Below are 11725 nucleotides of genomic sequence, written 5' to 3' on the forward strand. Positions count from 1 at the left end.
CAATGTCAAATATTGAACACTGATAGAAGGTAAAACAATCTCAGCTTTACCACTTAGGTATGTATCTCACCCTAGGCAAAATTTACAATTTCTTTGGGCTTTGGTTTCCTTACCTATAAAGCTGTTGGCACAGTGCCTGGCATACAATGTTTTCATATTATCAAATTTCCCCCAACAACCCTGTGAGGAATGGGAAAGATATTATTATTTTCAAGAAATTGAATCCCCAAGTAACTTGCAGAAATTATAATGTTCTATGTAAAAGCTCCATGTGAAATAATATTGTTTATTTGCTATTGCATTTTCCTTTTGTTATACTCAGAGCCAGTACTACAACAATTCACATATAATTGGTCTTTAATTCTCCCATCATGATAATGGTTTTTGCAATTTCATGACAGCTTGAAAGCAAAGGCTGGTCCTCGCTAACATCCATGTGGAATGCTAAGAACACAGGACATTCTCAGCCCATGCTTACTGATGGAGTAAGCCTACAGAAATGGACTAGCTGAGGAGCTGGAGCTTCCTTTGGTAGTGTGTTCTGCCTTCAGCTGCTTTTGAATGGCATTTATCCCACAGGGAAAAAAAGATAGAATTCTCTGGGCAATATTGCACATTAAACACTAGAGCTTCTATGCACAGGCTGTGTTATGTATTCACAGAAATCACAATATTCTGGATTTACTGTGTTTCCAAAATGGAGCATTATAATGCTAGAAATTAAGAAATATTCATTTTAATTTATGTTGGCAGTAAAATTGAGTAATATGATCATGCTAAAAATGCCCTGGGTCTGTTGCAGAGTAAAAAGTTGTTTTTAAAAAACTAACAACTTTGAGCACAAGGCAGTTTCTGTTTTCACTTTACCCTCAAGAACTCATTGCACCCGAGTCTAAACCCAGGAGAATAATAAAATAATTATAGTTTTATTTTACTGTATTCTGACACTGAACTTGATCCACTTATGTCTGCATATTTCAGGTAGGGAGAAAAATGAAACTGGCTAGGTAAAGCTGATATTTTTTTCATAATCTTAAATTCTCTCTAAAGAGAACTTTGTCATCCTTTATATGTTTCTTACTAAAAATTTCCTTATCAATGATCTTAGCATTTTGAGCACGCCAATGAATCCAACAGTCTCTCACACACACAAATCTCCAAAAATTCTTTTAAAGAATTGAACAATTAATCAAACAGTGCTTTATTATCCTGAATCTTTTGCCTCTGCATGCAGCCACTAGCAAAGAAAATTTTAAGAGTAATGCATATAGCAATTTTTGGACTTTCCTATCACAGGGTTTATAAGGATTGATTATTTTTTTTTTAGAGAGAAAAATAGAGATTGGAAAGGAGAACCGTAAGTCCATCCTCTGCACAGAAATTTCATTTTGAATTGCATCCAGTTCAAGGGTTAAATGGAAGCAAAGCAGTCACTTCAACCATGTTTTTGAAGAAAATAAAACAGCTTGATGTTAGTTAAACGAAGGGAGTCTATGACTTAAAAGAAATGGACAGATAGAGAAAAAGGTCACAAGATTAAATTTTCCCTGAGGGGAAAGTCCTTCTTTGGAATCATTAACCTTCCTGCTTCTAGGTCACTCCAGGAAAAACAGCGGGAAATCCTCCTGTGCCTGGAAAGGTGGGTGCATCCCGGCAGCCCCCAGCCTGGCCGGGGAGGCAGACCTGATTGTGCCCCTAGTTCCCCCCCAGGCATGCCTGAGGTTAAGACCTCTGTTTTAAAGAAACAAAACCTCTGCTTTCTGAACTCTGAAATAACAAAATATAGAGTATGTTTCTAATATGTAACGTCTAATGTCTAATCGGTTGCCTGTAGACAAAGGAAATGCACGAAATGGGAGAGCAGTTGTCTCTGAGTTGCAGTGATTTTGTGAATTTCCCCCCATTTTCCCACACTTTCTACAAGATGTTCTTACAGTTCTTCAGTTTAAAAAAGTTACTTGTCTTTGTTGTAAAAATATGTAATTATTTTATATCTGTATAAATTTCTTTTTACTATGTTCATTAAATAATGTTAAAGAGATAATAATGAGTGGAGCAGGCAAGCTTTTCTTTCAGTATGCATTTACCACTTTTTCAACATATTTTCTGCAATTTCTGTTATTTATATACTGATTTATGAAAAGGGGACATAAGTATATGAATAAAAAAACTTCTGAGGCTAAAATGAACTTTAAAAAGTCAACATGTAAATATGTCCTGGCAAAATGATTTTTAAATATCTATCTTCAATTTTTTTTCCAGCACCAAATTAAGAATAATTATCAATGTATGGTTTTTAAACAACATTTAGTTTAAATAAATCTGATTTCTAAACTACAAAATTATAGTAATTCCAGCCTTGCATCCCAGGCTTTCCACACATAATGCACCAAAACTCCATGTTTAAAATAGAACTTGACTGCTTATCACAAAGCATGAAACAGAAAAGTAAACAAAAGTTAAGACAAAACTAGGAGCTCTGAAGAGTTCAAGAGCCCAGTGTGAGGTTCCCTCCCCCCACCTCGTTGTCTTTAAATTGATACCAAAACAAGGGACAAAATATTTTTAAGGATTACAAGGGAAAGAAAAATACATATACTTCACTGCTATATAGAGAAACATGAAAAGTGCTCTGTTCAGGTTTTGCAGGTGGTTTGTAAATTCTTTTCCAAATTGATTCTAAAGCAAGAGAGAATGCTGAAGATTTTAAAAGGCGATGAGGCAATTTCACAGTCCCTAGAGAATAAAGACAAACAGAAGCATCCATGAAAAAGGAAACAAAAATGCACTTTGTGAATCCTACCGCAGCTTAGGTGTGCCAAGGGCCTCTTGCCAAACCCACGTGGCTCAGCAGTCATTACCTTTGCTCATGTTCACCAACTGATTGAATAACCAAGAAGTAAGAATCTTAGACTGCATGTAGGTAACTTATTATGTACTATAAATTGGGAACAAAGGTAACAATTTCCTGACTGTGGTATGGTAGGAGAAAGAATTGTATGCCTCACTGTTTTCTAGCCAAAATGCATTTCTGAAGCAGGAAATCAAAAACACATCACAAACCTTACAACTAGACTAAACACATTAAATCTGCTGATATTAGTAACTGTCACGAGGCTGCCAGGCTCAGGGAGCAGCAGCTACTGACAGTTACCCACTCCCTACCTCTAAACACACTTTTCTCAGATACCATGAAAAGTGAACAAATATTCCATTGTTGCTGCAGTTTATTAAATGGTCCCTTGGAATTCCCTGCAGACACTGCTTAAACAAAAATAACGAATGGGACACCCATTTGATGCACAACACAGATCTGAACTGAGAAGCAAAATAAAAGGTTTCAAGTGACATAGGCCAGAACATGTCTGAACACCCCCCCCCCAAATAAATCACAAAAATGTCCATTCTTTAAGCTTCCTTTGTTTTCATGTCCTTCAAAATACATCGTATTAACTCTTCAGTCATTTTACCTTAATTTCACCTTTCAATAGCAAAATAATATCACTTTAAGATTCTGAGACTCTAAAAAAAATTGGATTCTGTTTCAGATGGACTTTTGCTTACTGCAATGCCTGCTTATTGCTGAGGCTTCACGAGATTTTATATCTGGCTTTCAAAAATAGAGCTTTATTTTTTTCTGTCAATTTCATTCGAAAGGCAGATGTCTTTCTAGCACCAGTTAACTGTTTGCAGAGCATCTGATCCACTTATTCACATGGCCAGACGTACTCCTTTTAAGTGGACTCCTTTGTTTACAGTGGTGTCTTTCCAGCTGCCCACCAAACCCGCAGTCCATTTTTGTATCTGGTGCCAGATTTAGGACATGGTAGGACCTTGTCTAATAAGAGAACATACTGTACTCTCAGGCAATTTGCCTGGTGCTCCCCTTTTTCCAGAAACCACCACCAAGAAAAATGTCACATGGAGCTGAAATATTATAAAGGTGATGATTAGCACCTCCTGAAAAACCTTAAGAACTTAGAACTAAAAGGGATATACCTCACATGGTACATTCACCTTTCCTTTGTTCCCTTTCTCTCCTTAATCCCCACCACCCGGTCTTCTGTTTTCGTTGATCATGGAGATTTATAAAGGAACCAATATTAAGGAAGTATACATGAATAACTCTCTGATATATAATTGATTATGTTTGATCCTTGCCATCGGTTTGATAGGAATTGTAGTTTCAGAATGAAAAGATATGATGATTCTAGTCTGAAATAAAATTTCAAAAAATGAGTCAGAGAAAAACACCCAACAGAAAACCTTCCAGTAAAATGTTTTATTTCCATTTGTTTCCGGTGCCTTGCTGATGTGAGGGCCAAGAGGAGGCTAATACATCTCACTTTAGCAGCACTAATTGTTTGCATTATCACAATAATCAAATGCAGCCATATTAATCTCTCTGGTTATTAACTTGATTTTTACACATTAAGATTTAGATTTAATCCCCTGGGACCATCTATTAATGCTTTTAAAGTTGAAGGGTTTCAACAGTTTTAAGTTCTTTCCCTTCTTTTAGCTGCAGGCAGTAAAATTTGAACGTGTGTGGAGTTTTGTATTTTGCATTCCTGGGGGATTTTCAGACACAGTGCTGTCAAGGACCATGAATCATGTTAATACATAGCAACCTCTACAGCTATTAAAATGTCTGCAATACTGTGATTATTTTAAAATGGAAAAACTAATATCACATGTGTTACTTAAAGATCAACTATTCTTTTAGAGTCACAGGGAGAATGCATTTGAAAAAAAAATTGTTTTTGCATGCAGCCAAAATGTGAAATGTCTTATCTACAGAGAAAGAAAACTTTCAGCTCTTTTTACAAAATACATCCTTACTGAGCTCCAGGTCAACAGAGCATAAAAATGGCCAAAAGTCCAAGATCAATAAGCATGAGGAGCTGTTTTCTTTCTGTCTGAGCAAGTTGTAGCGACAGTGACCTGCTGAACAGTCTCCAGTTTTATGCTTTCGTAGTCACAGGATGATAACATCCAAGCAGAAAATGGAGCTCGGCCTGTTCTGATGGGCCGTCAGTGCAGACTCCACATTGCAACGTGTCCTCCATTGTTTTAGGGATCAGTCTAGGAATTTATTAAAATTATTATATAGGCAGATGTGTAGGTAAACATTATCCAGAAAATTATATGGAGCATTTGTATTATAAAACATAGAACACAAGAAGAATAAGAATATATATTTTTTTCCATTGCTTAATGGGAATTATCTTAGCATCCTGGTTTCCATGTTGATTTTTTTTAAAGATTTATTTAGTTATTTACTTATTTGTTTGTTTATTTATTTATTTCTAGAGATAGGGGAAAGGAGCAACACAGAGAGGGAGAGAAACATCCGCATACAAGAGAAACATCAATCGGTTGACTCCCCCATGCCTGCAAACTGAGACCTGGCATGCAATGGGGAATCAGACTGGCAGCCTTTTGGTTTGCAGGCCAGCACTCAATCCACTGAGCCACACCAGCCAGTGTGTCCATGTTGATATTTTTAAATTAAGGACACAATGTGTGCTTGTTACAGGTATCTGATTCATTCAACAAATCATATCAGGGCCCAGGAATAATCTACCCCATAAACAATATTTCTGAGATTTGCGTAGTATTTTGTCTTTTTTCTAAAATGTCTTTGTCAATTAAAAAACCATATAGCATCATGTTATTATGTATATTTCTTTAATTAGTAAGGATATTTTATAATGTGTTTATTATTTTTACCTGAGAATAAATATAAAAAAATCAGGTTTGGTATTTGAACATAACAGTTTAACTTAAAGTGACACATCATATGATATGTGGCATGGCAACATTCGCTTGAAAAGTCAGAAAGGTTAAAAAATTTCAAATGATCCAAATTCTGTGGTACAAGGCCCTTTCTGATATTTCTTCGTAGCGTTTAGGCACATTCTGAAACACGGTCAGGAACACTTTCATTTCTTCTTATTGGGCAAAAGCTTGTCTCAATTCCTATGTGCTTTCACAGGACTAATGACATTGACATACATTAATTGTCCAATGGACAAAAAGTGCTAAATCATTTCCAGTTTTTTCTACCTTAAAGATCAGTACATATGCTCCTTGTCTGGAGTTAAAGTTAGGCTGTAAGGCACCAGAGTAACTGAATTTTTAGAGTCCCTGGAAAAACTACTTCTAGGCATGACTAATACCTAAGTGAGTGTAATGTTTATGGTGCCTAATGAGTAGCCCAAATCTTACCTCTAATCTGCCCATTAGAAATGATCCCAGTAGTCTAACATTTAGGAATGTCAATTACCTAGGAACTTCCTGAGTTCTTTCTGAATCTTAGAACAATATTGACAGCAGGGATAAGCAAGGATGAAGGATAGCCTTCTTTGTTTCATCAACTACTTTGAGACAAATGCACAAAGAATTCCACAATGAAAATGTAACCACTCTCCTAATAATTTAGGGTTATTTCTGGCTTTCACAGATCTGGAATCTTCCATCAGAATATACTCCACTATTTGAAGGGAGTGTTCAGAAGAGGCCAAGGCAGAAAATTCATATGAGCCTGGCAAGGGCAAGAGGAGTCTATCACTTGCTGAGCCAGATTCTGCATAGACATGAGCTCAGGTGTCCTCACCCCAACTCCATGGGGTGAGGACCTTTTGCAGGTAAAAGAAAAAAAAAGACCATGGAGGTTCAACAACTTGCCCAAATTCACCCAACTTTTAGATGATGAAATAAGGATTTAGCTCTAGATCTGTCACACTCCAGAGTTCATTCTTTTTCTAGTAAATCATGCTGTCTCCAACCTGGGGCTTAGGTCTGTAGCAAGTATAACATTCACGTATCAGGCTGCTCACTCTTTGGACAGATGGCTGAAGACTGGAGCTGCAACAAAGAGGGGCATTAGACAGGCAGGACTTTTAAAGTTGAAAGAAACTTTGGTCTAAAACACAGCACTAACCTTTACTGCATGACCCTAGGCAAGTTAGTAATAATACCAGAAGGTGGAGGAAGAGCAGGGACAAGATGCCAAATGAGGGCCTGGATGCTTTACATAACAGCTAATGTCACAGCAATACTTTGAGGTACATTTTGTTCTCTCAGTGGTCAGATAAAGAAATGGAAGCACAGAAAGGTAAGAAATTTGTGAGAGTTTCTTAGCTTTTCTTCCAAAGAAGCTAGTAAAGGCTTCTGTTCCAAGTCTTGGCTCTTCTGACTTCCCATAAATTTGGAACATTTAGAGTCTCCACCGCTTTAAGATGGATTCATGGGGTTGTTATGGATAATAGGTGAGATAACATATGAAAGATTCCCAGTGCCACTCTAGATGAATTATAGGTGATCAAAAAGCATTAATTTTTCTTTCTTACCCCCAAGAAAATAAAAGTATTTATTCCTCAAACACTGCATTAACTCCTTGCCATGGCCAGGGATGTTTTTCTACTTTTACCTCTTCATAGAACTTCTGGTCTATCTTCAAGCCTTCCCTTAAAATCAACTGTCTCCTGCTCCTACCAGGTAAGTGACATTTTATACATATTTCTATTACATGTTGTCTCCTACATGACATTGGGCTATCCCGAAGTAGGGAAGATAACTTTTTCTACTTTCTCCCAGCACTTACTGCTCTTCTTGAAACTAAATGTCATTTATCAAATACTGGTAAAATGATCACACTACTTTACATAATAAAGGTTTATTGAGTACACATGCCAAAGCACCGCTCTACTAGGTCCAAACAGTGGCTTGACCTAAGGCTTCAGGAAATTTCCAGTTATCTCAGAAGTGCACTCTCATAAAGTTGAGGCGTTTAATCCACTTTATTCTCCCCTCAGTAAAGCCTGACCTCTCACACTTTGCTAATCACATCTTAGGTTGGGCTGTGAGCCTGGGCCTCATGTTTGTAGATTCATACATGTGGGTGGTAACAATCATTAGTTTGGAGCTTCACTTATTCTTATGTCTATAGGTTAAAGTGAATTAACCTGATTTTCAGGTGAGGTTTTCTGATCTAATTTGAATTGATGACTGAAAAGAAAATACCCAAGCAAGTATTTAAAATCAGTGTCAGCCAATTTTATTGCTATATATTAGTCAAGGTTCTCTAGAGAAAGAGAACCAATGGAATCTATAGATATATAATAAGAGGAGCTCTATTTAGGAATTTGCTCATGCAATTTGGAGACCAAAAAGTATCATGATCTGCTGCCTGCAACCTGGACGACCAGAAAACCTGTGGTATAATTTAGTTCAAGTTCAAAGGCCAGAGAATCAGAGGCTCCAACAATGGAGGACAGAAAAAGATGGACAATGCTGCTCAAGAAGAGCTAAGGAGGACTGACAGTTCCCTGGCCTTTTTGTTCTATTTGGGACCCCAATAGATTGGATGATGCCCACCTACATTGGTGAGGGCATATCACTCTGCTTGGTCCATTGAATCAAATGCTAATCTCTTCCAGAAACATCTTCACAGACACACTCAGAAATAATGTTTCAGCTATCTCAGTGTCCCTTAGCCAGTCAAGTTGACACATAAAATGAACCATAACACCTTGTGGTGATGTAAATGGAATGATTAATAATGTACCTTATTCCCATGGGCTGGTACTAGAGCTGTGCATGCTCATGGAGGAGAGCAGACACGCAGGTGATGCCTGAAGCTTCAACCAACCTTTCCCTGATGCTCAGTCATCTCTTAAATGCCACTGTGGATTTCATGCACACGTCTATGGTTGTTATTTCTGCGCTTCCCCATCCTCTAGAGGAGCTATGCCCAACTTGGGAAACAATTTTACCTTCAGTAAAAATCAACAAATGAAAACAACCAACCAAACTTAAGTAAGGCACCCTGGATGAGCTTCCACATTTCTTTTTTCCAACCCTTTCTCTGGCTCAACAGACTTCTTCCTTGTCACTTCTTTTTCTGATGAATGGGTCCCGTTTCTTTAGGTCTCCTTTCTCTGGAGCTGCATTCAAAATCTCTTTCTGCTTTAACTGTCAAAAGTCTCTATCAAGCTATCTTCATTTACTCTTTTTTCACATTTAATTTCTTACACACTCACCTAAAATCCTGCTTTCACAGATCACCAAATTACTGATGTTGTATGAACTATATAGTGGAATATACATTGGAATTGAAGATAGAAAACTTCTAGCTATGCAGCTTGGGAAGATTACTTAAACTTTATAAGACTCAGTGTCTCCCTGAAAAGAGGGAATAATAATATCTTCTCTACTGGATTACTGTGCAGATTAAGTGAGATAATCATGTGAAAGTATTAGGTACAACATATAGAAGAAGCTTAATATGTGCTTGCTAAATGCACATTAAAATGGTATCCATACTTGGTGTGCACTTTAGAAAACATGAATTTCAAAAATTTCATGAGCTGTGTGATGAAGAATGTTTCAAATAGCCTTATTAAATGCTTCTTTGCATGACACATCTATGTGAGTTCAGAAGAAAAATAATGTCACTAGGTCAATTAACAGTACTTCAAAAAATTACAAAATATATATTTTTCTTTTAAAAATATTCCTAACTTTTTTCAATTACAGTTTACAGTCAATATAACTTTGTATTAGTTTCAGGTGTACAGCACAGTGGTTAGACAATTATATTTTTATATGATACTAAATATGATATCCTCTTTTTTGCCTTCAATATTATTTGAAAGCGGGGAGACAAAGAAACATGTCCCTAATTAAAGATCAGGAGAAACCTCCATTAAAAAAAAAGAACTGAATGAAATACAGGCAAACATGTTACCAAATATGGAGTTAAAAAAATGATTTATAAGGATGCTCAAGGAACTTAGTGAGAACTACAACAAACTCTGTGAGAACTATAGGGAACTTAGTGAGAACAATAACAACATGAAAAGACCATGAAACCATATGGGCAGAGAAGCCATAAGAAAAACCCAGTCAGAAATGAAAAATACAATATCTAAAATGAAGAATACATTAAAAGGAATAAACAGTAGGTTGGCTAAAGCAGAGGATCAAATCAACAATGTGAAAGACAATGTAGAAAAACCACCTAATCAGGGCAGGGGGGAAAAAAGGAATTTAAACAAAATTTAGTATGATTTAGGTAACATTTGGGACAATATAAATCATACCAACATCTGCATCACACGGGGGCCATAAGGAGAGGATAGCAGCAAGGGATAGAAAACCTATTTGAAGAAATAATGACTGAAAACTTCCTCAACCAGGTAAAGGAAAATGACGGCAGTCCAGGAAGAGCAGAGAGTCCCAAACAAGATGAATCAAAAGAGGCCCACACCAAGACACATCATAATCAAAATGACAAAAATTAAAGACAAAAAGCAACTCTTAAAAGCTGCAAGAAAACAAAAATTATCCATGAGGTGTTTCCATTAGACCGTCAGCTGACTTCTCGACAGAAACACTTTAGGCCAGAAGAGATTGGCAAGAAATGTTCAAAGCAATGAAAAGCAAAGACCTACAACCAAGGCAACTTTACTCAGCAAAGCTGTCATTTAAAATTGAAAGAGAGAGAAAGGAGAAGGGAAAGCCCGAGGAGTCCCACCGTCGCCGTCGGGTGACTGGCAGATGGGGTGCTGCCCTGCTGCGCCTTCCCACTGCCAGCTCCGCGTCCTCGGACTCTTTCCAACAGCCTATTACACACTTGTGGATCATCACCATGTTCTAGGCCTTCAGAGGCACGCCTAGACTTCAGAGGCGTCTAGAGGCACGTGACTCCACCAACGATATCGAAAAGACATACAGGAATCTGGCCTTGAAGTGGCATCCAGACTAAAATCATGAGAACAAAAAAGAAGTGGAGAGGATATTAAATCAAATAGAAAAGGCATTTGAGGTGCAGTCAGATGCTAAAAAATGAGATATCTATGACAAATACAGCAAAGAAGGATTAAATGGTACAGGTGGAGTTGGAGGTCATTTTGATAGTCAGTTCAGTGAGTTTGGCTTCACCTTCTGGAATTCAAGTGGCATGTTCATGGAATTTTTTGGTGGAAGGGATCCATTTTCATTTGACTTCTTTGATGACTTCTGTGGGACCCAGCAGGGCCCCCGTGGGAGCAGGAGCCATGGCACAGAAAAGCTTCTTCTCTGCCGCCGGTGGATTTCTGTCCTTCGGAGGAGGGTTTCATCTTTTGATACTGGATCTACTTCCTTCAGGTCATTAGATCATGGGGGCCTCACTTCATTTCCTCCATGACATTTGGTGGTAGTGAGATGGGCAACTTTATATCCATATCGACTTCTACCAAAATGGTTAATGGGAGAAAAAAACACTACAAAGAGAATTGTCAAGAATGGTCAAAAAAGAATAGAAGTTGAAGAAGACTACCAGTTAAAGTCCTTAATAGTAAATTGTAAGGAGCAGCTGCTACTCTTGCATAACAAGTAATTCAACAAACTCATGTAACAGAACTGTTAACTGTAACAAGCGCCATTTGAGGATTAACAGGAACATTTATTTTTTTGAAGATTTCAAAGGAACTCAGCTTTCAGTATAACTGTACCTAATCTAAAGTATTTATACACAGCTCATCAGAGCTTGTTTTTCATAGACTTTTGAGTTCATTGTTGAGACCATATAATAGGACCATTTTTTTTATCTTTAAAATTGTTGTAAATCTCTGTATGCACTTTGCTTTTTTATTAAACATAATCCAAGGCAGTTGTGACTTCCGTACACTAATACCAGCACAAATCTGCTTTCCATTGTGTTTGAAACTTGAGC

General features: G+C 37.3%; 1 pseudogene; it reads left to right on the plus strand.

Annotated features, from left to right (window-relative positions):
- The first annotated feature begins 10566 nt into the window (after positions 1-10566).
- On the plus strand, positions 10567-11389 carry LOC129078812 (dnaJ homolog subfamily B member 6-like; annotated as a pseudogene).
- The last annotated feature ends 336 nt before the right edge of the window (positions 11390-11725 follow it).

Source organism: Pteronotus mesoamericanus, unplaced genomic scaffold (genome assembly GCF_021234165.1).
Source record: "Pteronotus mesoamericanus isolate MK-2021 breed Mesoamerican mustached bat unplaced genomic scaffold, CSHL_Meso_final contig_74, whole genome shotgun sequence".
Lineage (NCBI taxonomy): Eukaryota > Metazoa > Chordata > Mammalia > Chiroptera > Mormoopidae > Pteronotus > Pteronotus mesoamericanus.